General features: G+C 46.2%; 1 long non-coding RNA gene and 1 pseudogene across 1 annotated transcript in view; one reads left to right on the top strand and one right to left on the bottom strand.

The window, feature by feature from the left end:
• The window catches only part of LOC142814686 (uncharacterized), a 449,682-nt gene that overhangs the window by 296,738 nt on the left and 126,128 nt on the right, over positions 1 to 26,816 (top strand). The gene's annotated exons all lie outside the window — the stretch shown is intronic.
• The window catches only part of LOC119186179 (uncharacterized), a 44,028-nt pseudogene continuing 17,593 nt past the window's right edge, over positions 382 to 26,816 (bottom strand).

Here is a 26,816-nt window from a genome sequence, read left to right as displayed (position 1 = left end):
GCCAACTTAATACAAGCACCAGAACAAGCAGGCCGTGTGCCAGTGAATTTAATCAAAGTTCCGCCATGCTTAATCCAACTCCTAACAGAATTAATACACAGAATTGTCTTCCTTCCTTTAATACAAATGCCAATCACATCACTCCATACTCAAGACGGCAAGATGGGCCACAATAACAGGACTGCTATTAAAACGTTGTATAATTATTGTATATGGTATAAACTTTGTATAAAAACAGGTTATATTACAAACGTAGACAACAGCACAAATATCTGCCGTTATTGCTATTGCTCAATAAATAAATCACGGCCTTAATTTGATTCCGCTGTGCTTGCAGTCGTCATATTCTGCTAAGCACAAGTTTGTAGAACATAGGCGTCATTACACAGTCTTGATCACAGGACATTTTGAATTCACCAACACACTGCACAGATGTACTATCTTGTCGATGTGACACTTAAGCTCTGGAGTTCGCCTTTTATTCAATATTTCAAAACTCTTTGCACGCTGACTGCATATCTCTACACGAATGCGATGAGATGCAACCCTATAAGTTTCTTGCAACTCCACCTTCGTGAATTGCTGGTTGGCCTTTGCAAATGGTGGCATGACAAGTGTCACGTCCTTGCTTTCCAAGTCGCAATTCGTACGCGGAAAGCCTTTGTCCGCCATCACCATATCCCCGGGTTCTAACAAGTCGATCAACCCAAAGTTCGCAAAGATGTAGGTGTCACTTGACCTGCCCACAAACACATTCGAAATATGTGCTATATAACCGGATAGAGTGATCTCAAGTAGAAATTTCAGAGTAAAGTCACTCTTGTAGTTGCTCCGGCAGTTAACCCTGTCAGCGAATTTACCTGGTTTCTCTTTTCTCACTTTTGAACAGTCGACAATAACTCTACGATAGTTCAGGCGGAAAGAGGGAGTCAATGTTGCTTGGACAACATCCTTTGAAAACCACTTGGCCCAATTTTGAGTAGTAACATAAAGGACATTAGAAATGGCATACAAAATCAGCAACGCACTAGTGCGATGCATGCCAAAGAGAACTCCTAACGTAGAGATCGTAAGGCCGTGCCTAATTTTCATAAGACACAACAGGAGCTTGCTGCCCGCTGCCAGTTCCAAGTACGTCTTGCCACACACCTGTAAAAATAAGGCTATTTCGAGGGAACGATGTTTGTCGTTGAGATGACACAAAACAATTTTTGTTCTCACTAATCTATATTCTTCTATATTCTTGCACTAAGTTTCCAGTCAATTTGCTGTTATAAGGGTACACGTGCAGTGTTGTCTTGCACGAACACTTGTAGGTCATTCAATGCCGAATTTCCAGTCGTTTTGGCAGCCTTCTCAAGTGTGTTTGAAAAAACGTTTACTGATAGAAAACATTTATTCGCAAGAATATTTTGGAGAGAAAAAAATTGTAACTTAGAAAGCTTACAGTATTTCTCTGATATCTTTTGGGCGTTGTATGTCAGGAAACTTATTCTAAGAGTATTGTTTCTCGTTAGAATACCAAAAACAGTTTACATATTAGGCGAAGCCTTTTTTTGCAATATGTCTGAAGCTCAAAAGTATTAGTGCAATTTTCCTGCTGTATGCTATACGCTTGCAGAAATTTTACGAATATGAATGTATGTTTTGCCAATATGTTGCTTAATATGTAGATCAAACTTGGTGTCAAAATAAGAAACGGTTCTCTTAGAATAGTTTTTCTTACAAACAACACCCAGATGACAATCTGAGAAATTCTGAATGCTCCCACTGTTTGAAAAACTTTTGTTTACAAAATATTGTAAAGCTTTTACTGTTTTCAACGCAATAAATAGGCGCTTGAGTATTGGGTGATAAAGTGCCATAATGTGAAAAGATTATCCGCATTGCTAACTTTAAATACTATCAAACCGGGGACAAAGTTCATTGTTTGAGTTGTGTTTGATACACCACTTGGCTTCAAACATACCAGTCATAAGCAGATACATTGTGTACTAGTGCGTGTGAAAACAAGGGGGAATGCCACCATGTGGCAATACCGCAGGCCTCTCACAATGAATACGAAACAAATCATTATTATATTCAGCATCTTGCATACATTTGTGCAGTTAATTATTTCGCAACCAAAAAAGCAAGAAGTGTGAGGAGGCTGCGACAATTCTCAAGGGACATTAAAATACATGAAAAAAGTCTGAATCAATACATGAACAAGCAAACTTATATTACCGTAAAGTTTAAATTATATCAAATAAAATAAAGAAATTTTGCATTGTGAAGATGCCATACTTGGTGTCATTAAGAGGATGATCTAGCATTTACCTGTTTCATTAGGTGCAATAGAGACAGGAACACTGTAATGGTCACCCCAGCTAGGTCTCTGAGAGCATCGTCATTTTCCTTGTCTTCCAAGGACTCGTAGCCTTAGAAACCCTTCGGTTCATGGTCTTCCAAGCACAACGCAGCCAAATCGCAAGCACTGCGTATTTATGTGCGAGTATTCGTCATGCAGCAGAATTGTAGTTTATCTAACACAGCTATGTCTGATCTTTAGGATGTGGTACGACTTCACTATCTCCCATGTCGGCTGATCCTTATTAAAAAAAACTATTTCGGTTTCTTTACAGAGAGTAATATGCACAGATTTTAATCTGACCTGCATATTGAGAGTCTCTTGATGTTTTAACATATTGCGTGGCGTTCTCTAAGATGGTCATTAATTTGTCAGCCTTTTCTGTCCGTGTCTTTTGGGAGCGTGTCAGCCAAAGTTTCAAACGTGAACGTAATCCAACTGGCCTAACTTACCCTTTTGCTGCAATAATACTAGCAGATTATACGTTGCGTTGCCAAGCCTCCATACAGTACGCGTGTATTTTAAAGCATTGCCGTAACTTTAAATGCATTTACAAGCAGGTAACCCTATATTAGCTCTGTTTTCAATAAGACGCGTGGCTGTGGGTTTAACACCTGCATGTCACACGAGCGGCCGGGGTTCAATCCTCACGTGCGACCGGAAATTTTAGGGGCAAAGCTCCTTATAGCGGCCCCCCTCGTCCCTCGTAGTCGTAGTCGTAGTGTGTAACCAGTCTAGCGCTTTGACCTCCAAGGTTGTGCCGGTGGAGATTTCTCCTGTGCGTTGTTGAGCAATAAAAAAAATTCGCAGCGTGCGCGTTAACTAAAAGCCGAATTCTTCTTTTTATCATTCCCCACTAGCAGCCATTGCCATGTTCCAGTAGAAAATGTTAGAAGTGTTAAAAGCCGACTTCTGCGGTCTCTCTTTCCCAGTAGCAGCCATTGTTTATCTCCAAGGTAGTGCCTGGTGAGATTTCTCCTGTGCGTGAATAAACAATAAAAAAATTGTTCAAAACGCCGTTGATTGACGATATAAACCAACGAAAGACGCCAGATGTTTCTAAAGCAAAACAAAAAGAAGACGCCAGCTGCATAACGAAAGACGCAAGGTGTTTTCTAAAGCAATGATTTTATAATCAAAACCACATCAATACAGGTTTGTAGTTGCCGATGCTCGTTGCCGTCGGTGTGTGCTCGTATGGATAAGGATGCCGAAAGGCGGGCGCGCAGGGCAATGGCAGCGCGCGCTCGCAGACAGGACCCTGAAGTGAGAGCACGTGAGGCAGAAGCGCACCGGGAAGCTGCACGACGTCACCGCCAAGATCCTGCTGTACGGGAACAAGAAGCCAAATCAGCAAGGCAGCGTCGTCAAGATGCTGCCGTACGTGAACAAGAAGCAGCAGCGGCACGTCAGCGTCGGCAAGATCCTTCCGTACGGGAACGACAGGCCACATCAGCAAGGCAGCGTCGGCAAGATCGTGCTGTACGGGAACAAGAAGCCACGTCAGCAAGGCAGCGTCGGCAAGATACCGCCGTATGTGAACGAGAAGCTGAAGCGGCACGTTAGTGTCGGCAAGATCCTGGAGAACAAGACGCCACATCAGCAAGGCAGCTTCGGCAAGATCCTGTCGTACGTGAACAAGTAGCTGCAGCGGCTTGTCAGCGTCGGCAAGATCCTTCCATACGGGAACGAGGGGTCGAGGCAGCACGTCAACGTCGCGAAGCAGATCTCGAAAATGTTTGACAATGGGAAACGGCGAGGAAGCGCGCATATCGCCAGGCGAATTAACGGAAGAAAATTTTACGGTACTACTTCTAGGAGCTTCGCCAAATCTCATCATCGTTCACTTCGTGGATCTGCCGTCAATTTTTTTTCCATCTTGCTCTGTTTCTCGGTCGCGCACAAGATGACGTCTCTCTCAGAACCAACGCACCCACACCGACACCGGTATTTTTGCGAGACAAGCTATTTAGCGCTATCGCGTTAATACACCAAGAGTGCACTCTACAGGTCCAATACGAAAAGAGGCCAAGGGAAAGTACGCCTGTACGCCGCTGAGACTTCATGTTTGAACGCGGGAGCACTTGCCCGCGGACGCCCGCGTCGCTTAAGGGCTGATTTGTCTGTGTTTGCTAGGGGAGCGCCAACGTCGGGCGATGAACTAATGAGAAGAGCGGCGGTGTCAAGAGACCCAGACGAATCTGAGTGCCAATAAAAAGGTGCACCTGCACCTCCGAGTCAGAAAAACTAACCCAAGCGTTAAAAGCATGGTATACCATTGGTTTCGCTCAGCAGTTTGTACGGATTTCACAGTCTACAACTTGCATCCTTTCACTCATTATTGTTTTCTGCTAGATGTCTTACTGCCTGTCTTTTATGTAGTCGCATTAGTTTTGTGCTTGTGTATGTTAACAATATTAGCAACTACAACAGTTGCAAAATTCGGCGCCGTTGTATCAGAGGCGTAGCTTCTAAACCCGTGAGTCTGTCTCTCCTAACTCATGTTACGTGATTTTATAGTTCGATGACTCAGTTAGCTGGTGCGGATGGACGGATGGACGGACATACAGAGAGGCAGAAGGATGAACGGAAAGACAGATGGACGAATGGACAGGCGGAAAGATGAACCGAAAAACAGAGGAACGGAAGGACGAACGGACGGACGGACACACGGACAGACAGACATACAGACAGACAGGCAGGCAGACAGGCAGGCAGGCAGGCAGGCAGGCAGGCAGACAGCTGGCCGGATGGATGGACAATTCACGGTGCATTGATAACACCCTCCGGAGCTTCACCACACTCATCATCATTCACTCCTTGGATATGCTGTGGTATTTTCGCGCACTCATTTCATAATGTTATTTATAATAGAGGGCATAACGAATTCCTATTGAAGGGAAGGAAGAGTGTTGGTGTTTGTGGATGGTGGAAGAGCCGTGAGTGCGTCATGACTGCTTTCTGCCGGCCTGACTTACACTCATCACGATCAGCGCGAAAAACATAGAACACGTAAACACAATGAAGTGCGCGACACATGGACTTCCTTGTGTTTCCGTATTCTTTAGGTTGTTGTGCTGATCGTAATGAGTGTGTACAACTAGCCCAATTTGATACTTTACTGCTTCACACGGCCGTCATGGGTGTTCAATTGTCGCTTAGGCTCACACTTCCTTGTTTTTTGCCGTTGCTGACGGCCACCGGCATGCGAGGGCTAGAGTGGCCTTGAGCTGGTAACTCAGGACTAGTGGTTGTTTTTAATTACGCCCTTCCTTTACCGTGAATGCTTTCACGAGATAAGAACAACGGCCGCTTCTGGCGCCATAGTCGTTTGCCCATGCCACCGCCGGTGCCGCAACCACTATCGTTGGAAACAACAAAAACAATATAAGCAAAAAATATTGAGACTCGAATGCGGGCACTCTACGTGGTAGGCCAGTATTCTTCTAAAGCTACCCCTGCACCTAGGAAGTCTTTGTGAACAGACGCCATCAATGCTTCATGTCAGGGAGGAATCGGGTATATAATATGAGCGCAGTCACACACTCCTTTTGATCAATTGGACGTGTCATCATTATTTGTATAACTTCCTCACCTGTAGATAATATCAGTGTGTCAGCTCGAGCTCGTCTCGAATAAAGCGCTTCCTCATAAATGATGGACGGTACCTCTCAATACACAAGTCCTCTCGCACGTTATCACTGGAGCTCCACTCGAGTCGTCGTCTACTACCACCTGCAATGGCAGTTCAAGACAATCCTCGTTCATTTGACACCACCGGCCCATTGTAGCTTCCGCCGTCCACTCTCGCCATCCACAGCCACCAGCGTGATCCATCAATGTTCTCGGGTCTCAAAGTTGATGACGTTGAAGAATGGCTACACACCTATGACCTCGTCAGCGAGTTGAACAGGTGGGATACTCTTCACAAGTTGCGTATACGTACCGTGCCCTTCTACCTGACTGATGTTGCGAAAACCTGGTTTTGGAATCATCACCAAGATCTTCCCACGGTAGCTTCATCACCTTCGTCAGATTTTTGGTGGCCCCACTGTTCGCACTGAGGCAGCAACGCAGACGCTTGCCGAACGCATTCAACGGGTGGGTCAATTATACACCTTGTACATTGAGAATGTTCTTGCTTTGTGGAAGCGCGAAAACTCATTCATGCCCCAAAGCGACCAAATACGCCATATTATCGATGGCATAAATACCGTCGCATTCAACGACCTTGCGTTGCAAAATCCAACACGCATCAAGATGTCATCACCATTTGCCAGAGACTAGAAGAACTTCAGTCTCTTCGTCTCTGCCTCGATGCCTCGGACATTCGTCTTCCTGCGGCATTCGACATCCGTGCCCTGGTCCGCGACATCGTTCGTGAAGAGCTTCATGGGCGCTCCTCTACTTGCGTTCCACCATCTCCTCTAGCCTCAGCTCCAACCAGCTTGCGGGAAATCATTAGGCCAGAGAATGCGTCCGCGTCACATCTACCTCGTTCCGACGGATCCTGCCTTCTTCAGGTACCAGCGTGCGCCAACGTTGCGGCGCTCTCAGCAGCCACCACTGTCCCACCAGATACACCAGGCGACCATGTACCTTTGGCTTTCGTGTCACTACCGATGCATCCGCAGTCGTAATACACCATGCCGTGTCCTGCTTGTCTCATCTGTAACTACTGCGGCTACAGCAGCCACATATCTCGTTTTCCCGAAGGCGCCAACAGGACAAGCATTCTGGCTACACTCCAAAAAAACGCGGACGCGTCCGTCCACCCATAAACTACCAGCGCACGCCTTACCGGTCTTCCTTTCAGTGGTCGCCCATTCCTCCTTACAGTATAGGTATGCCTGAAAACTCCCGTGAGTCTCGCCACCACTCACCATCTCCAAACTGCCCGTCCGTGTCGCCTCTGTGACCCGCCTCCAATGTTCTGAATGACCACTCAGAAAACTCCCGAATGCAGGTTTAGGAGGAGAAAGTGCATCTACAGGACAACCAACAATTTCTTCAGAGAGGTCATCAAACTTGCTAACAGTGCTAGTAGAAGGGGTACAAGTCGAAGCTCTAGGGGATACTGGCACTGCTTTTTCGATTATTCGCTCAGACCTTTGTGCCCGTCTCCGCAAAGTGACCACAACTTACTCGGGCCCGTCTCACCGTGCCACGAGGAATGTCATTACTCGCCCATTCACCCAGTGTACAGTTCGTGTTCTCAAAGACGGTATTCGTCATCATATTGCCGTTGCAGTTTTCCGTGAGTGAACCCACGAACTAATTTTTTGGGTGGGATTTTCTGCCGCCTGCGTGCGCTTCTATATATTGTCGTCAGTGCATCATTCATCTCAATGCACTGAGTCTTCCTTACCCGAACACAAAAAGGGCGCATTCGCCTCGCCTACACCTCGCATTATCATCTTTGGACAACCCGAGAATAACTAATTATTGTTGATTGCACAAACATTGTGGAAGCCGACGTGCTGCTACTACCTTAACGCCACAACTTACATCGGGGCGCCACAACTTACATCTGATAATTCCAGGCCTTCTCTGTTTTAAATGCGAAGCATTTCTTGGCAAACTTCGGCGACTTTAAGCGTATCTATCTTCTATCTATGTATCTATCTATCTTTCTATCGATCTCTGTCTATCTATGTATCTATCTATCTTTCTATCGATCTCTGTCTATCTATGTATCTATCTATCTTTCTATCGATGTCTGTCTATCTATCTTCCTATCGATCTCATTCTATCTATCTATCTATCTATCTATCTATCTATCTATCTATCTGTCTATCTATCTATCTATCTATCTATCTATCTATCTATCTATTTATCTGTCTATCTGTCTATCTGTCTATCTATCTATCTGTCTATCTATCTATATATCTGTCTGTCTGTCTGTCTGTCTGTCTATCTGTCTGTCTTTCTGTCTGTCTGTCTGTCTGTCTGTCTGTCTGTCTGTCTGTCTGTCTGTCTGTCTGTCTGTCTGTCTATCTATCTAGCCGCCTACGACTTTTAGCTCTCCTGGCCATTTCGATAATTGTAATCTTACCAAACTTCGTATGGCATAATATGACTCTATGAAGAACATATTTGACTAGTCATAACATGAAAATTACACTGCGTATGTCATGAATGCCATAATTTAAATTTTTTGGTCCTGCAGCTCTTGCGGTGGTTTCGTTCACAAAGCATGTTGCAAAATTGGTGTGGTATGGCATGATTGCATGGTGAACAGAAGCGACAGACACTAACTTGAAAATTATGACATGACTGTCATGTAACAACATGACTACATTCCACACTCATGCTGAGCTCGTGACCGTTTCGCTAGCATCACATATACCAAATTTCGTATTACAGTACGTGAATGGATGACGAAGGTTTGTGACTGGTGCAAACATAATAATCATGTTTTATCATCACATTTCACAATAATGCAAACATGATAATAATGTTTCATTGTGACATATCAATGTTACACGGTGCAGGTGCTCGCCTGCGTTAATTTCGTCGCATAACGCAGGCGTATCAACGCAAGGCACCGGTGTCAAGTAACATGACTACATGCCACGCTCATGGTGCGCTGGCGGCCGTATCGCTAGCTTCACTTATACCAAATTTGGTATTACGGGACGTGAATGAATGATGAAGGTACGGTACTGGTGCAGACAAGATAAACATGACATGCTTGTCATGTAACAACATAACTACATGCTACGCTCATGATGTGGTCACGGTCGTTTCGCTAGCTTCAAATGTACCAAACTCGGTATTACGCGACGCGAATGGATGACATTGGTAAATTACACATCCAAACATGATAATCACGACATGCGTGGCTTGTAACAACATTAATCCATGCCACATTGATGATGTGCTGGCGGCCGTTTCGCAAACTTCACATATGCCGAATTTCGTATTACATCACACCAATGGATGACAAAGCTACGTGACTGGCTCATCAAACATGATACTCATGAGATGTTTGTCATGTGAGAGCATGACTATACATGCCACAGTCAAGGCCCCAATACATTTCGACGTGATGCGTGCAAGTGCTCGCCGGCATTCATTTCGTCGTGTCACGCCAGCGTTGCCACGCTAAGCACTGGTCCTGCCATATATTCGCAGGCGCCCGCCACGCTGCGTTGCTTTGACGCATGCGCAATTCAGCGCGTCCGGCGTCCGTCCGTCACGAAAAGAGGGAGACGCATTGTTGTCTGGGTAAGGCATCGGCGTGAAATGCAGCATGTCGCATTTCGCGCCGGTTGCCGTCAGGCCGTGCTGATGGACGCTGGTCGCGTCTGGCGTCAGACTATAGAGTGCTTGCGTTTTATAACGTCACGTTGTTGTGCCCAGATTGCGCGTGCATCAACGCTACATTGAAGTATATTGGGCCCTTCATGATGCGCTCGCGGCCCTTTTGCTAGCTCCACATATACAAAATCAGTTGTTACGTGACGTAATAGGATGACGAAATATATTACTGGTGCAAACATGATAATCATGACACACGTGTCATGCAAGAACTTGACAACATACCACGTTCATAGCGTGCTCGCGGCCGTTTCTCTAGCTCCACATATACTAAATTTCGTATCGCGTGACGTGAGTAGATGATGAAGGTTAACGACACTTCAAAACATGATAATCATGACGCAGAAGCCATGTGCCTCTTCATTTACCTCCACCTCGTAATGTTATTGATTTTAAAATGACATATCAACATTTATAGCGTGTGCTTCGCATATAATCAATTCCCACGGTACGTGGCATCTGCCAATTTGTTTCTGAAGGGTCTGCTTTCCTACTGTCTTGAATCAGACCTCTAGACCATTATTGTTGCCCTCTTGATCAACAGTCACTTACGCTATATCCGCGTTCCGTAACAATGGTTACCCTTCTGAGTCAGGAAGACCTACCGTAGGCAAGCTCACCAACATTCTACTCTCCCACTCCTTTAATGGCGACAATGAGCCCTGATCTGAAAGCCGCCCAAAGGCAAAAATTGCTGAAACTTCGACATCTCTGTATGTTGGACCTATATTTTGCTGTCCTTGGTATGGAAACTTCCACGACACACCGAATTCCGGCTGACGGCTTCCAAATTATTCACCAGCTCCCATGCCGCGTGTCTCCTGCAAAAAGCAAGATAATCAAGGAAAACCTCTCAGACATGCTTCCACAGAATATTATATATCCTTACTTGTGTCCATGGTCCTGGCCAGTTGTTTTAGTTCAAAAGACGTAACAGTACGTTTTTGCGTTGATTGTCAGGCACTGAACAAAATAACGCCTAAATATGTTTACCCTCTTTCCCGGATCGAGGATGCACTGTATTCGTCGGATCGTGCAGAGCATTTTTCGAGCCTTGATCAGCAATCGGGCTACTGGCAAATACCAGTGTCCGAATCTGACAAAAAAAAGACTGCTTTTTCCACCCCAGATGAGCTGTATATCAGTTTAATGTAATGCCTTTCGAACTTTGGAACGCGCCCGCTACCATCGAACGGATGATCGATAGCGTACTGCGTGGTCTGAAGTGGGAAATCTGCCTATGCTATTTCGACGTCATCATAGTGTTTTCGTCTACCTTTTCGCAACACCTACAACGTCTCGAAGTACTAGCTGGCCTTGCGAAAGCTGGTTTGCAGCTGAATACGAAAAACGTGCACCTCCGCAAGCAAGGCAATGAAGGTTCAGGGCACTTGGTCAGCAAAGATGGTATTCGATCGGATCCTGAAAAGCTCGCCGCTGTCCTCGAGTTTTTCCATCCATTGCGTTAAAAAGACCTGCACAGTTTTCTCGGCTTGGCATTCTACTTTCCGTGCTTCAAACGCGACTTCGCCAAGCTTGCGTCTACATCAACTGTTCGCAAGTAACGCAGCACTCGTCTGGTCCGAAGACTGTGAAAAAGCTTTCCTGGTGCGCAATAGAGTTTTTAGAAGATTATATTGACAACCATATTTCACAGAACATAAATTATGCTACCAGTCAGTCGTTGAGCGCCTCTAAATTATTTCAAAAGGTTGAGTCACAGCATCAACAAGTACACATAAAGCCTTACAGCTGTGTAGGGGGGCCACGCTACTCCGAAGTTTGAATAGCGACGTAGTGGGAGCTTCCCTACTTCACGAATATTCAAATGGTTTATGGCGTAATGGGTACCCAAGAAGTGTACCTGTACTACTTGCGCAAGGGTGTTCATTGATCGGTTCTCGAAAGGCCGCTCTTGTATATTTCCCTGCGACTGTACCGCACGTTCTGAGCATACCGGTCGTTTTTCTTCTTACTTTTGATTTTTTATTGCTGCGCTTACCAACTTTCAATATTTTGGCCAACAAGTATATTGCGTCTGTGTCCCTGGCCCAGCCACCTAAACCTGCTGGATTCTTTTAATAAAGTTTATTCGTCCTCCTCAGATGATTTGCCTTGAATCATGATATTTACTGGTCACAACGCTGCGGCCAAGATTCGAAGCCCCAGCGCAAGACGATTTTCTTTTATTAGAGTTAAGTAACTGGGGTATTGCTGTGAGACATTGCCAGTGGTATATTATTATGAAATTCTCTAGTTAGAACGATTGCTTTGCGTGAGTGCTAACTCAGAACAGTTCTCAAGAAAACATTAATTTATGATTCTGAGGCCCAAATTGTGTGTTGCTGGAGTTCGTCAGCAGGGAAGCATATAATTGAAAAAAAAATGAAGTATGGTGCACTCCTTCTCCAAAATCGCCTTGAAGGTTCAAGTATTTGCTTTTAAAGATGAACAACTGCTACCTCCGTGGCTATATTCACAAGCTTCGGGAATTCATATGGCAAGACATTGCTCATCAATAAATGTTTTGATACCGGCCAGTCTTGCAAAGTCAGACGCTCCTATTACTATGTTCGTATGCCCGTGTAAGGTAAATAGTCAAACTTCGATGTCAGAATGTTCGATATACTTCGATTACATTGATTTTTGAGCGAATACAACCTGCTCCTTCGAGTAAAAATAATAAAGACTAAAATTTTCTGTCTGTTTAACGATATTCTAACTGAGTGGTTAAAACAGCAAACAATGCCAAATGACCAGAATCGAAAATAAATTACACTTAATCAATACATGATTCACGGCGTGCCTGATATCTTGCGCAATGCCACAATTTCAAGCGCAGTCGGCCTTGCTTGCTAAATTACGATGCGCTAAGATGACGCATTAGTCAGTATCGGAATCGTCGGCGGCATTTTTTTCATTTTGTGTTTGTGTGTGTGTGTATTCGTGAAAAAGCCCCGAGATAGGCATGTACTCTTGCGGCGTACCGTCACTGGGAGTCATGAAGTTAGCTATAATACATACTGGCAGTCATTTAAAAATGCGTCGTGTAACAAGCGTACGCATACAGCATGACAGTTAAAAATAAAGTTGGAGCTGCAGTAGTCGGGAACAGATTTCGGTTTCTTTTGAACATCACTGCCGCCCTTGGCTACACAGCGGGCACGCGCCCCTCCCGAAATATATTTGTACTATGTGGTAAAGAGCAGATATTGACAATCCCCCACACTTGCCTGCCCGGAACCCAGTTCTGATCAAGCACGTGCCCCTGCTGAAATAGGTCTCCGTCTGCGCCGCGGCTTTCACCACAGGCATTGGCTGCACACAAAAACTGGTACTCTTTTTTTGTTATGATTTTGCACATACAGAAACGCAAAAGCAGTTAATGTATAAAAAATTATAGTATGTTTTTTTTGTGATACGCTAAACAGCAGCAAAATCGCATCGTATAATGTCACAATGGCAGTGGTATTTTATTACCACCAGCGTTTGGAATGCTGTTTGGAAAGAACACCCACGCTGAATACGAATTTATCCAGTAATATAAAAGAAAACGAACGACCCAGACACTGCTCGATTAACTTTTTTCTTGTTTCTAAAGATAGAAAACTGAGTCGTAGCAAGTTACCACAATAAGTAATAAACAAACTGTGAACAATATTGCAAATAACAACAGTCCTCAAATGCCAAATGCCCTCTTTAGAAACATTTTAACCCACGCACTCCGGTGGCGCAGTGATAAGCCACGAAGTGCTTGAATGTTTGTTTGTTTTCCCCTCCGCGAAGGCCCATAACAGCAGCCTGAATTCCTTCTGAGCAACACAAATGCTACACCAAGCCCACGCTTCACGCTTACTCTATTTCAACCACTCTACCCGTCAAACACATGCTAGACCCGAATAGCTTCATACGCTACCTTTAGCGCAGCAAAGTAATAAATACACATTTTCGTTGAAGAAAAAAGCAACGGAGCGCAAAGAGAACGTAACGGCGTGCGTTGTTGGAACGGGGTACGGTATTTTTTGCTGTGCATTTTAAGAACTCTTTCTTAACACTGCATGACTCTGTAAATGTAGTGAGAAAACGTTAGAATTCAAGAAAAGAAAGGGTAACAAATGAAGAAATCGGGATAGCCTAAAAATCCTTCCGGATAGTGCTGGCAAATACTTCGCGACAAAAGCGTGAAGGCACTGTTTGCAACCTCGAGCTATTCCGCAATTTCAGCATGTTCACCACAGCTCGTCGTGGTGGGTAGGAGAGGAGGCGGGGCAACTCTACTTGCATGGTTAAAACGAAACAAACTGCACCTAACTGATAATGTAATGCAGTTAATTTTATAGTTTTGTTTTTGTAAATACGAAGAGAATGCACAGAATTTAGGGAAAGTTCCCCTTAATCTGTTAGCCCCTGATTTTGTAAACCTAAGAGGAAACTCATAGGAATGAGTTTCAGGAAGCTACCCTACAAGTCGGAACCGCATGAGGGAGATTTAAAGATGTCGAAGAAAGAGACAGAAGGGCAGCACACAACACAGCCTACACACAGCAAGTTCCAGTCCGTGTATCGTGATGTGATTGTGCAACTTACGTCATCATATCTACTCGACACAAGCCGTGTCATTTCTTTCTCATTTCACTTTCTGCTGTTGTTATGGCTATGTGAGTAAGTGCAATAATGGACCCAGCAGTTTTTCGCCCGTTAGCATCCCAGCTTCGTCATTGCTTTGTACACACCCATAACGCGTGAAACGATACATGGCATCAGAATTGGCCGCCCGGTGCAACCCCTTCAAGCGGCAGCAGTATTTTGAGTGAACCCGAGATGAAACATGGAGGTGCTTCAGCCTCCCGAACCACACGTAATGACAGGCGATAAGGGCAAAAATGAGCAACAATTTAAGCAAAAGCTGGAGCTATATTACAAGCTAATGAAGTCGCATGACAAGCTTTTGAGTAAGAAGCGAAGACAGCTATACTTTCGAGGTTAGCAGGCGATGGCGAAAAGGAAGTTTTAACAACTTTTCTTTCGGCGAAGGCGAAAGCGAGAGAGACTAAGAGACCGTCGTTGCTAAGTTTGACGCATAGTGGGCTGCTCTAGCAGAGAAGAAAATGCGGACTGCGGGGAAAAGTTTTGAACAGCTATTTCTAAACATTAGGATGCATGTCCGGTCATGCGATTTCGGACAACTGACAGATTTCATGATACTCGACCAAGTTGCTGTGGGCATTAGCAACGACGGACTGCGAGGTAAACTTCTGCAAGACAATGAGCTCACGCTGACGAAACTCGAGAAAACATGCAAAGCCGAAGAGGCAGTTGGTCAGCAATGCAAAGCATAGACAGATAAAGAAAGCAAGTGGAACAGGTCGATGTAGCTCGGGCTTCAACGAAACATCCCGAAACCTTCGAGTGCTCCCCCTACAGTAAAGAACACAGGCCCCGTGACTGCACAGCTTACGGCAAAACGTACAGGATCTGCAAAGGAAGGAATCACTCCGCTGTGTTCTGTAGAAGAGCAGCCCGTGCTGATGAGCTACAGGATGACTGCGATGGTGACGACGTTGAGATCCTAGAAGTGTGTATCAGCAGCAAACAGAACGAACTAGACTACATGGTAACAGCGAGGCTTGGCAGCAAGGAAGTCACAATGAAAGTGGACACGGGACCTCAAGCTAACTTCGTACCGTATTCCGCCTACAGGAAGCTTCGGCTGATGCCACCTATCAAACGCAGCACCACCACTCTGTGGTCATATGATGGGACCATCATCGGACACATTGGGGGCATTAGTCAAGAAGTATTTATTTGTGACAAACGCCAACATTCCACCTTCTTCGTCTCCAAAAAAAAAGGAATACAGTCACTACAGGTACGTACTCATAGCGTGTGAAATGGTTGGTCTAGTTACCTGTAGAGTCAAAGCAGTGGCAGCGACCAGCTCAGCGCAGAGTCACAACATTGTATTCCAATGGATATCCAGTCACGTTGGAATAAAGGGAAATGAAGAGGCTGACAGCTTCGCCAAGAAAGCATTGAACGAATGATGGCATTGCGCATTCCCTATGTCTGAAGCGGATATTCTAAATTTTATAACGCAAGGAGCTAACCATTGTTTGATGAAGAAGTGGTTTGATTAAAGAAATCAATACTCTATGAAGTTTATCCGCACAGAAAATTTTCAACAGTGGCAGATGACCCACGACACTTAGAGATGTTAATACACAGAATTCGACTGGGAGTAGCATGCACAAATAGCTTTTTGCACGAAATACATCGGTATAACTCCCCGGAATGCCATTTTGGTCATGAAGGAGAAATGTTTCACCATATTTTTTTGGGGTGCGTCAAATACGTGAATGAAAGAGAAAAAACTAAGGAGCAAACTAGAAAGTTAGGACAGACGGCTGCTCACTATAAAGAAATTATTCGGACCATGGCCTGCGATGCATCTTCAGGAAAAGTCGAACATCTTCCTGACAGACTTGTTAGTAGAGACCGGCTGGATAAACGCCTGTGAAGGCCAGGGGTTGACATATACCAAAAGGTGTTAGTGCATATACTGACAGTAGAAAACAAAGGTGTGCGTGGGAACATATTATGACTGTGTGAACTGCTGCAAGCAAAGTGTGCACTGGCACAGTATTTCAAGTGGTTTCAGTGTGCTATTATGTTTTTTGTTTGTTTAGTATAAATATCATTCACTATTATTCTTTTTTTTCGCTGCAGAACGTATTGATATGGTGTAGCCGAGACAATATGGACCTCAACCTCTCCACAGCAAAACAGTAGAGAACAGGAGAGAACAACTCCTAAAAAGTAGTGCAAGAATTCGGCGCGCTCTTCGAAGGTACCGGCTGCGTGCGACGACCATACTCGATAGTTCTCTCGTCAAATGCTGTATCCGGGGTTCAAGCGGCCCGCCGAGCCCCTTTGGCACTGAAGGAACCACTTCGCAGAGAACTTAAGCGAATGGAGCAAACTAGCATTGTGACGAAGATCAACAAAGCTACCGAATGGGTAAGCGCATTGGTAATTATCAAGAAAAAAAAAGGAAGCTAAGGGTCTACATAAATTCCAGGACAATCAACGCTAACATAAAACGGGAGTGCTGCGAGATGTCAAGGACGGAGGAAATCGAAGCAAAACTAGCTGGGGCAAAGGTGTTCAGTTAACTTAACGCAAAAGCTGGTTTTCATCAAGTGCCCCTCGACTGAAGAAAAACATCACCAATTTGCACTTTTGCCACTCCTTTCGAATGTATAGGTACTTGCGGGTGCATTTTGGGATTGCAGCAGTATCAGAGGTATTTGAAGAGACTCTCAGCAACACATTTCACTCCTTGTCGGGTGTTCATGTGTCTGATGATGAGATTTAGATTTAGGGAACCTCGCAGAAATCCATCCTCGAAACCACTAGGAAGGCTTGGCTGAAGCTAAATGCCAAAAATTGCAAGGTTGGAGTGCACAAAATTAAGCTTCAGGGGAATATTATCCCGAAAGACAGTATGGAATTCAAACGTTGGCTAATTGGGTGTATGAAACAGACAACCGGCAACAGATAAACAGGAAGTACAGCGTCCTTTGGGCGTAGCCAATTATTTTTTGAAGGGCTTTCCCTCTTTCTCGCAGAAGATGGTTTCTTTGCGCAGCCTAATCAAGCATGATTCTGCATTTGCATAGACCCAAAATCACACAAATGAATGGCACAGTATCGGCAACAGTCATAGCAAACAGCCTTTGCTGGCAAACTTTGACCCTCAGAAGAAAACAAAAGTGAAATCAGACGCGTCGGTGAGTGGTCTGGGCTCGGCACTTCTGCAATATTATGAAAGCGAATGGCGTCCTGTGGCGTACGCATCAAGGGTGCTGAGTGACGCGGAACAGTGCTATTCACAGGTTGGAAAGCAAGCATTACCAGGTACGTTAGGATGCCGAAAATTTCATAATTTCATCTATGCTCAACAGATAATGCTGAAAACCTTTCATCAGCTGTTGATAGCTATAGCTTCAAAAACAATCGCTGATATGCCACCTCAATTTACTAAGGTTCCTTCGGCGCCTGCTGAAGTAAGATCCCAAAAAAAGGAACTTATCCTGGTGGACATGCTGTCGGGAGCCAAAGCCATTAAGCCGGACAACGACGATGCGGATACCGACGCCGACGAGGAAACACAGGCCGTGAGTACTGTTGCGGCTTTTTGCGATGTCACACTGAAGCGGTTACAAGAGACAACTGTAAATGATATATATTTTCGCTCAGTAATACGGGCAATTCGCGCTAGCTAAATCGTTGAAGGAGAGCTGAAGTCTTTCACGGTTGAACTATGAGTGGTGGAAGTCATCTTACAGAAAGGTACCAAAGTGATACTACCTGTATCTATGAGGAGAGACATGATAGGGCGAGTCCACACAGGTCACATGGGCCTCAATAAGGGCAAGGTAAGAGCAAAAGTATTCATTTATTGGCCGAACAGTAATACGGAGATTACAGTTATTATCTGTAGGTGTGCTGTCTGCAAACACTATAAGCCTATAGTCAGCCTAGTCAACCACCCACCATGAAACCGACACCAAACTCCCTGTACCGGTGGTGTAAAGTTGGCGTCGGCCTTTTCAAATAGGAGGAAAGTTTCTTCTGTCCGTGTGTGGCGCCCTTTCTAATTTTCCAGAACTTTTCAGTTCGGGCTGTCAAGGTGGATGGACGTGTTTTTTGAGCGCTCCGGATCGACTGCGCAGATAAGTGTTTTTGCATGTTTTGAGCTTGTCTTTATAATTATAAGGCAGCTGTTTAAATCTTCGTAGCACTTATTTTATGGTACGGCTTTTTCGGGGGCCAGTCACCAGGTATTTATTAGTTAGTGCGGGTGTGTGTGTGTTTGAACCTTTTTGTTGTTGTTTTTTTTGCCACTCCGTGGGGGAGGTGCACGTACATTGAACACGCAAAGTTTTGTAGTAGAGCTTAGACTTTCTTTTTTTTCGTAGTGCAGGGCTCGAGTTTAGTAATTATTGAGTATAGGGACAATTGGTGTCAGAAAGGCATGGTTAAAAAAACTGTAAAGTGTTCAGGATGTGGAGTGGCTTTGAAAGTGGACCCAAGCGTAAAAGCGGATGGAGAAGAGGCTGGCGCGAAGTGTAGACAATGTGAGGTCGAGGAAAAAATGGAGAAAATGATGGTTGCCCAGAGTGAAGTGCTGAAGAGAATTGCCGAGCTCGAGACTCGTTGGCGACAGAGCAAGAGAAAACGAGGGCAATGGGAGAAAGACTGAAGTCGGCCGAGGAAGCGCTAGCGAAGCTGAACAAAGAAGCGACCTACCGAGAGAACAGTAGGGAACCGGCAACCAGAATGGTGGAGAAGGAAAAGCAAGCAAGTTCGGAAAAAACAGGTTTAGCAGGTTCAACTGTCGCAAGGCCCAGCTTCAGCGAGGTAGTGGTGGGGCAGGGAGGGAACAAAGCGGCCGGCGTCACAGGTGCAAGTAGCCCCCAGGTGCAGAACGCTCCAGCTGAAAAGTCACAGCATGTGATAATCGCCGGGGACTCGAATTTAAATCGATGCACAGAAGCCATCAAAGAGAGGGTAAGAGGTTACAAGAGGGTTGCAGTAGGGGCGTTCCCAGGACGCAAGATGGAAGCAGTCATGAGGCAAGCGAGCGCAAAGCTCAAAACGACAGCTGATAGACGAAACGTCGTGATAATTTCAGGCGGTTTCAACGATGTCCTAAATGAATATGCAGCAGAACTAGCAGCCACACTGGCGAAAGGCGTCGATGACATGCGCGCCGCTTTTCCTAAGGTACAGGTAGTGATATGCACGATACCGGAGCTACCGGTGCGTGATAGCAACCTGCAAAGAGCGGTGGTCAACGCAAACCAAGAGATATGGCGGATGAGTCGAGAGAAAGGCTTTGAGGGGGTGGAAATAAACAGAGAGGTGCATAGGTGGGGGGGTTTTCAACAAGACAGAATTCAGTTCAATGGGCGGCTAGGTCATGAGGTGGGTTGGCGACTTGCAGGACGCGCAGTAGCTTTTTTGGGGGGCAAGTGAGCCCTTCGGGGTGCAGGATAGCTAGTAACGAGGAAAACAAACAGGGAGACTCTTCGACAGGTGGTATGGAAAGATACGATTCCAAAGTGGCACCGATATCTAAGATAGGTAGAGTCCGGGGCATAAATAGACGTAGCCACGGGCGCTGAGCCAATTCAGACATAGGGTATATTAACATGCAGGGTGGTAGGAACAGGCTGAAGTGGGAAGAGATAGAAGAACAGCTAAGGGAAGAGAGGCCGATGGTATACGGTTTTGTAGAAACACATCTCAGGGACATGGAACAACCATTGAACAATCCGGAATACGCGTGGGAATATTCTAATAGAACAGAAGGCAGCAGAAAGGGGAGTGGTATTGGGGTATTCATTCATAAAAGTACAGACTGGCAAAGGGTCAAGCAGGAGTGCAAGAAACATTTATGGCTAAAAGGGAAAGTGGCAGGTCAAACGACACTCCTTGGTTTCGTGTACTTGTGGACGGGAGCAAAGGCTAGAGAGGAAAACCAGGCAATGGTAGAGTGTATATCAAAGGACATTCAGGAGTTAGGAAGAGAGTGCGAGATAATTATACTAGGACACATGAATGCGCACATAGAATATATAGATGGGTATACGGACCCGACAGGCAAAATGATCATGAATATGTGTGAAAGGCTTGATTTGATCACTTGCAACAGTACCGAGAAGTGTGAAGGGCAAATAACATGGGAGTGTGAGGGATATGGTTCGGGTAATCACGGCAACTTAAATAATCGTTGTCGAGACTGACGAAGACATTTGCAACTTGAGTTATAAGGCTTTAATGCCACAAAAAAAACGATAATGAAGCTTGGCGTGTTACATGGCAACAGCGAAGAACTGCCTTAGGTACGAGCACGACACACGTTCTCGAAAGACAAGGTCTGACGCTTAGCGTAGTCCCCCACTGCACTACACAAGGTTTGAAACACTTCACCGTGTGACGTCGAAGGCAGATGAGTCGATGCGTTGCGTTGCGTCTTACGCCGACATCAGCGATGACTCAGGCATGGTCGGAGCGGAGCGTGAGGCAGAGTCGATGTGTGGCAAGCACGTCCCGGACAGCCAGTAGTAGGCCCAGGTCTGGAAAACGCCCGGATCCGAGTACAACGGACCGGCGCCGGCTGCTGGATCACACGGTAGGAGGGAGCCAGGCTCGTGCGGACCACAGGCACAGGTAGGCTTCGGGACCACGACCCGACGAGCGCTTCAGCCTGCCACTCTTTCGTTCAGATTCTTCTTCTCGAACGCCCCGTCGTCGTCTTCCTCTTCTCTCTCTCCATGGCTTGGCTTGACTTCGACGACACGATTCCGCCTTTTCCTTGTCTCATCGTCATCTTCGTCGGCGTACGGCACAGCACAAACTCACAAACATCGCGCACCAGATGAACCTACCGCGCATATCATGACAAAAGTCCCCCCTTTCAAAAAGTTTTTTTTTTCAAAAAAAAAAACTGTCCAAAGTGCGCGGGAGACAAGACTTACGACAAACAAATGTACAGAACTGTTGCACCAAGAGAATAGTTTGTATGTGAGAGTCCCTAGGCATATGGTACATTATTACATTAATGTTGTATAGCTAGCACCTACACCTGTAGCCTGCTCATATAATCAGCACCTACGTTCTCTGATCCTTTGATATGCTCAACGCGAAAGGTGTACTCTTGCAATGCGAGACTCCAGCGCAAGATCCGGCTGTTCAAATGCTTGGCTTGAGAGAGGTATCGTAGCGGTTGATGGTCAGTCTGAACGACGAAGCTTGACTAGTGACTTCTGGTTGACGTTCTTCGTAGCGCTTGAGCATGTTTATGTGAAACATTTTCGTGGTGTGCCCAAGGTCCAACCAATAGTCGTGGTCATTCTTTTTTCCTGTAACCGGAAATGGCCCCTTCCAGTGCATAAGAAGCTTGTTTTCCCTGGTTGGGAGCAATATAAGAGCCCGGTCACCAACTTTGAGCTGTCGGGTTTTGGAGGTTCGGTCATAATACTTCTTTTGCGAGTGTTGAGCACGGGAGAGATTCTCTTGAGCCAGCTTCAAGGTGCGTTCAAGACGTTCTCTCAGATCAAGCACGTATCCGTAAGTAGTCTTGATATCTTCCTCTAGGTCTTCCCCTGTCCAGAGTTCCTTCAGTATATCCAGGGCTCCTCGGACGTGCCGGCCGTAGATCAGTTCAAACGGCGAGAAGCCCATACTGGCCTGAGGTACTTCTCGATAGGCGAATAACAGAGGCGCAAGAAATCGGTCCCATGACTTCGGCTTCTCTTGGCACAACTTGCGCAACATCTGTTTCAAAGTGCCGTTGAACCTTTCGACCAAGCCATTGCATATCGGGTGGTAAGGCGTCGAGCTCAAATGTCGAATAGCAAGCAGAGCATTCACCTCTTCCATCAGGCCTGACGTGAAGCAGGATGCTTGATCACAGAGGATCTCCCGTGGAAATCCTATTCGAGAGAACATCTCCAGTAGTCCATCTGCTACTGTTGCCGAATCAATTGCGGGCAAAGCCACCGCGTCCGGGTACCGAGTGGCGAAATCCACAAGGGTAAGAATGTACCGATTACCCTTCTTTGAAATCGGCGTCAGAGGTCCAATGATATCAACGGCCACACGTTCGAATGGCGTGTCAATCAAAGGCATTCGTCCAAGAGGCGCCTTGCCTACTTTGCCTTTGGGATATGTCCTTTGGCATGCGTCGCATAATTTTACGAATCTTCGTACCTCCTCCTGTACACCGGGCCAATAAAACGACTCCAAAACTCGGTCCTTCGTCTTCTTGATACCCTGGTGACCAGATATCGGTGATTCATGTGCCAAGTGCAACACATGGACACGCAACGCCTTTGGAACCACCGCTTGTTGAACTGATTTACCCGGAGTCAAGTGGTAAACGCGGTACAAGATTCCTTTCTCGAACATAAATGAGTGGTATGTGGCTCCTTTGCCGCGGATGAGGGTGTCGACTTTCGCCCTACAAACATCCAGCGACCGGTCTTCCTCCTGTTTTTGGCGAAATGACTCCTGTGTCACCTCTAAGTTTCCAAATTTAGCAGTCGTGAGCTTCCGGCGATGTCCTTTGCTTGAAACACCAACCATGACTGTGCTATTCGTCCCGCATCCATCCTTGGACTTCTCTTCAGAATTCAATGCCTGATTAGTTTCCGACTTCAGGCTCGCTGACTCCTTCCACGTGTAGTCGGGGTCATTAGCGTCACGGGCGCCGGGAACATTCCCTACGATGACATCGTAAAGTGGTGACGTCATGCATTTGACTATCGCATTTCCGGTGAAATAGGGCGATAGAATCCGTACTTCTGCTTCCGGTACCTCGATGCAACTACCATCGGCCAATAAAATAGTGGCGGTAGTACCCGTCAGCGCATCATCGGGAACGAGGGAACGTCGCACGACCAGGGTGTTGCTCCCAGTATCCCTCAAGACTGATACAGTATGTCCAAACACTTCTCCCTGTAACACTGGCAAGTTTCGTGTAGCTGTTGCGGTGCGCGTTCGGAGTGCACTAGCAACATATTCATCTTGTGATGAATCATCGGCACATCGGGGCGTCTCGGACTTCTGGTCAGTAGACACGATGCAAGATGTCATTTTCTTTGACCCGCCGTTGCTTGGGCATGCTCTTGCATCGTGGCCGGGCTTCCGACAGTGCCCACAGAAGACTCGTTGGGGTTTCGTGCGGCAATCAGATGCTCTGTGGCCGGGTCGATCACAGACGAAACATCTAAGAGGAGGCTGGGTATAAGTAAAGCCTTCTTGCTCCTTGGGAATGTTGTTTGCAGACTTGGTACGAAATACCAACAAGTTTGTTTGCCGCTGGGCTTCCAAGAAGGTATCAGCTGCTTCTGCCATTTCTTTTACCGTCCTGCATTTCTTCTCCCTTAGAAAAAGTGCCAGGCGATCGTGGCAGTTATTCAGAAACTGCTCAGCTACAATGAGGTTGCGCACGGATGCAAAGTCCTCGTCCGTTTCCGACATTTCCAGCCATCTATCGAAGTAACTCTGTAATCTCGTGGCGTACTGTTTACCAGTTTCGCCGTCTTCAGGCTTGCTTTGCCGAAACTTTTCGCGATAGCCTTCGGCTGTGAAACGAAACCTCTGGAGCAAGGCCATTTTCGTACTCTGGTAATCCAGTGAGTCTTCTGGCGACAGACGACCGAAGACTTTCAATGCTTCCCCACTGAGGCATAAACTAAGCGCTGTCGCCCACTTCTCCTCAGGCCACTCTTGACCAACTGCTACGCGTTCGAACCTCTTGAGATACGCATCGAGATCGTCACGCCCCTCGTCAAACACTGGAATCAGGTTGTGAGGATTGATCAAGTACGGGCGGCTTTGACTCCTCTCAGGTTCGCGGTCCCGCGCTGTTGGCTCTCGGCTACCTTCAACCTCAGCTAGTCGAATTCGCCGTTGAAGAGTTCTCTCTTCTATCTCCAAACGTTCCTTCGCCGCCTGCCTTTCCGCGGAACGCTCTTCACGCGCTTGCACAGATTCCTCATGAGCCCGCTCTAACCGCGCGTCTACCCACGTCTTCAGCTCGGCTCCTTGAAGCCCCATGCGTTCCGCTAGCGTTATAAGCTCTTGCTCACTCATCTTCCCTACAGATTTCAACCCAGTGCAAACGGCTTCGTCCTGTCGTCGCGGACGCCAATTGTGAGGGATATGGTTCGGGTAATCACGGCAACTTAAATAATCGTTGTCGAGACTGACGAAGACATTTGCAACTTGAGTTATAAGGCTTTAATGCCACAAAAAAAAACGATAATGAAGCTTGGCGTGTTACATGGCAACAGCGAAGAACTGCCTTAGGTACGAGCACGACACACGTTCTCGAAAGACAAGGTCTGACGCTTAGCGTAGTCCCCCACTGCACTACACAAGGTTTGAAACACTTCACCGTGTGACGTCGAAGGCAGATGAGTCGATGCGTTGCGTTGCGTCTTACGCCGACATCAGCGATGACTCAGGCATGGTCGGAGCGGAGCGTGAGGCAGAGTCGATGTGTGGCAAGCACGTCCCGGACAGCCAGTAGTAGGCCCAGGTCTGGAAAACGCCCGGATCCGAGTACAACGGACCGGCGCCGGCTGCTGGATCACACGGTAGGAGGGAGCCAGGCTCGTGCGGACCACAGGCACAGGTAGGCTTCGGGACCACGACCCGACGAGCGCTTCAGCCTGCCACTCTTTCGTTCAGATTCCTCTTCTCGAACGCCCCGTCGTCGTCTTCCTCTTCTCTCTCTCCATGGCTTGGCTTGACTTCGACGACACGATTCCGCCTTTTCCTTGTCTCATCGTCATCTTCGTCGGCGTACGGCACAGCACAAACTCACAAACATCGCGCACCAGATGAACCTACCGCGCATATCATGACAGGGAGGTAGGAAGGCTTCAGTCGACGATAGATTATGCACTGATGTCACATAGGATGTATGATAAGCTCAGGGGAATGCACATAGATGAAGGTGGCTCCAGAAGTCTGGGTAGCGATCACAAATGTATCAAGCTAAGTTTTGAAAGAGCAGTGAAAGTGGGAAGGGGACAAGATGAGCAACTACAGGAAAATTTTTATCCAGAAAGGCAAATTGAAATAGCCACTAAACAATTTGAGAAAGTAATCACGGAGGATAATAAGACAGTGTGGACATACACGAATCTAATTAGACTCTTTGAGCTAGAGCTTGTTAAGACGCGTGACAAGTCACCCCGGAAAAGAAGACAAAAACCCAAAAGTTGGTGGGATGAGGAAGTTAAAAGAGCCATAGCAAAACGTCAGGAAGCCTCTAGGGAACACAGACATGCTAAGCAGCGGGGTGAACCGACAGATGATAATGAAAGAAAATGGGCAAACTTTTTAATCTGTAGAAGGGATGCTTCCCTTCTGATCAATGCAAAGATTAGAAGGAAGGGAGCTCAGTGGCTGGCAGAAGTACATAAAAAAGATAGAAAGGCAGCTGCTAAATTTTGGAACCATCTAAACTCCCTAAGAAATGAGACGAGCCTAGAGCAGAGTTTTATAACTACAGCCCAAGGTGCTAGGCTAGAACGGGACGATGCTATTGAATATATAAGAACAAGGGTGACAGAAAAATTTCAACAAAGAAGAACTTTATGCACCACAATAGACAAGGACGAATCAAGTGGTGCAATGGCTCCATTTTCACAACATGGTGGGAAAGGGCTGAGAAAAGGGTTCCTAGTAGTACATCAACAGGCCCAGATGGCATTCCAATTAGGCTGATAAAGACATTAGGTCCGAAGTCGAAGCAGGTTTTGAGAGAGGCAGTGAGCACAATAATAATCGATGGTGAAGTTCCCGATGGATGGAAACTTAGCAGGATGAGCATGATCTATAAAGGAAAGGGGGACAAAGCTGACATAAACAACTACTGTCCTATAACAGTGACATCAGTGGTCTACAGGCTGGCGATGCAGATTATAAAGGAAAGACTGCAGGCGTGGACAGAGGATGAGGGGGTGCTGGGGGAACTGCAGAATGGGTTTCGGAAACACAGGAGGTTAGAAGACAATCTGTTCTCACTGATGCAGTGCATCGAAATAGCAGAAAAGAAACACAGGCCCCTGTGGCTAGCATTTTTCGAAATCAAGGGAGCGTACGATAGCGTGGTTCAAGAGGAATTTTGGCGAATACTGGACACACTAGGTGTGGAAGATGGAGTCACTACTCTTTGAAAGGATATCTATAAAGGTAACAAGGCAGTTTTAAAGTGGGAAAAACAGATATCCAAGCCTACAGAAGTAAAACGGGGGCTTAGGCAGGGGTGCCCCCTGTCACCCTTATTATTCATGATGTACCTACAAGGATTAGAGGCAAAATTAGAGGGAAGCGGACTGGGCTTCAACCTCTCTTTAGTCAAACAAGGAAAACATATTGATCAGGCACTACCAGCATTAATGTACGCAGATGATATAGTGCTAATGGCCAACAACAAGGAAGATTTGCAGAGATTGATGGACATCTGCGGTAATGAGGGAGATAGGGTAGATTTTAGATTCAGTAAGGAAAAATCAGCAGTGATGATTTTCAATGACAACGAAGGTAGTGAGCTTAA

The sequence above is a fragment of the Rhipicephalus microplus genome, chromosome 4 (genome assembly GCF_043290135.1).
Source record: "Rhipicephalus microplus isolate Deutch F79 chromosome 4, USDA_Rmic, whole genome shotgun sequence".
Lineage (NCBI taxonomy): Eukaryota > Metazoa > Arthropoda > Arachnida > Ixodida > Ixodidae > Rhipicephalus > Rhipicephalus microplus.
The sequence above is the reverse complement of the archived record's forward strand: the minus strand, read 5'-3'. Positions and strand labels throughout refer to the sequence as shown.